Here is a 1,800-nt window from a genome sequence, read left to right as displayed (position 1 = left end):
GCTATTGCAGGGTTTTCAGGATCATAAACTTCTTCTTCAGAAGATGCCTCTTGAGTACTGTTGGATGCAGCTTGCATTCCATTCAGATTCTGAGAAATCATATTGACTTGCTGAGTCAATATTTTATTCTGAGCCAATATGGCATTCAGAGTATCAATTTCAAGAACTCCCTTCTTCTGAGGCATCCCATTACTCACAGGATTCCTCTCAGAAGTGTACATGAACTGGTTATTAGCAACCATGTCGATGAGTTCTTGAGCTTCTGCAGGCATTTTCTTTAGGTGAATGGATCCACCTGCAGAAGTATCCAATGACATTTTAGCTAATTCAGACAGACCATCATAGAATATATCCAAGATGGTCCATTCTGAAAGCATGTCAGAAGGACACTTTTTGGTCAGTTGCTTGTATCTCTCCCAAGCTTCATAGAGGGATTCACCTTCTTTCTGTCTGAAGGTTTGAACATCCACTCTAAGCTTGCTCAGCTTTTGAGGAGAAAAGAACTTGGCTAAGAAAGCCATGACCAGCTTATCCCAAGAGTTCAGGCTATCTTTAGGTTGAGAGTCCAACCACACTCTAGCTCTGTCTCTTACAGCAAAGGGGAAAAGCATGAGCCTGTAGACTTCAGGATCTATTCCATTAGTCTTAACAGTATCACAGATCTGCAAGAATTCAGTTAAGAACTGAAAAGGATCTTCAGATGGAAGTCCATGAAACTTGCAGTTCTGCTGCATCAGAGAAACTAATTGAGGTTTCAGCTCAAAATTGTTTGCTCCAATGGTAGGGATGGAGATGCTTCTTCCATGTAAATTGGAATTAAGTGCAGTAAAGTCACCAAGCATCCTCCTTGCATTATTATTATTTTCGGCTGCCATCTCCTCTTCCTGTTCGAAAATTTCTGAAAGGTGCTTGCTGGATTGTTGTAATTTAGCTTCATTTAGTTTCTTCTTTAGAGTCCTTTTAGGTTCTGGATCTACTTCAACAAGAATGTTCTTGTTCTTGCTCTTGCTCATATGAAAAAGAGGGAACAGAAAAATAATAATAATAGGGATCCTTTTTACCCAGGTATAGAGGTTCCCTTAGGTGAGTGGAAAAAAAGAAGAGTAGAAGAAAAGAAGAAGAGAAAATCTGAACTCAGAGAGAGAGAGGGGATTCGGATTTTTGGTGAGTGAGGAAGAGATGTTAGTAAATAAATAAATAAATAGAAAAGGATGTGAGGGGGAGGTTTTCGAAAATAATTTTTGAAAAAGAGTTAGTGATTTTCGAAAATTAGGAATGAAATCAAATTAAAATTAAAAATTAAACAATTAATTAATTAAAAAGAATTTTTGAAAAAGAGGGTGGTATTTTCGAAAATTAGAGAGGGGTAGTTAGTTAGGTAGTTTTGAAAAAGATAAGAAATAAACAAAAAGTTAGTTAGTTAGTTGAAACAAATTTGAAAATCAATTTTGAAAAGATAAGAAGATAGGAATTTAGAAAAGATATTTTAAAATCAAATTTTTGAAAAAGATAAGAAGATATTTTTGAAAAGATATGATTGAAATTAGTTTTGAAAAAGATTTGATTTTTAAAATCACAATTAATGACTTGATTCACAAGAAATCACAAGATATGATTCTAGAACTTAAAGTTTGAATCTTTCTTAACAAGCAAGTAACAAACTTGAAATTTTTGAATCAAAACATTAATTGTTAAAGATATTTTCGAAAATTTGATGTAAAATTAAGAAAAAGATTTTTTAAAAAATATTTTTAAAATTTTCGAAAATAAAATAAAAAAATGAAAAATATTTGATTTTTG

At 33.1% G+C, this 1,800-nt stretch overlaps 1 non-coding gene across 1 annotated transcript; it reads left to right on the top strand.

Annotated features, from left to right (window-relative positions):
- Positions 1 to 371: 371 nt before the first annotated feature.
- On the top strand, positions 372 to 479 carry LOC148565509 (small nucleolar RNA R71). The gene has a single exon (XR_015884112.1). It is a non-coding gene; the product is annotated as a small nucleolar RNA R71 (small nucleolar RNA).
- The last annotated feature ends 1,321 nt before the right edge of the window (positions 480 to 1,800 follow it).

This window comes from Arachis ipaensis, chromosome B5 (assembly GCF_059453495.1).
Source record: "Arachis ipaensis isolate K30076 ecotype BB chromosome B5, ASM5945349v1, whole genome shotgun sequence".
In the NCBI taxonomy this organism is placed as follows: Eukaryota; Viridiplantae; Streptophyta; class Magnoliopsida; order Fabales; family Fabaceae; genus Arachis; species Arachis ipaensis.
The sequence above is the reverse complement of the archived record's forward strand: the minus strand, read 5'-3'. Positions and strand labels throughout refer to the sequence as shown.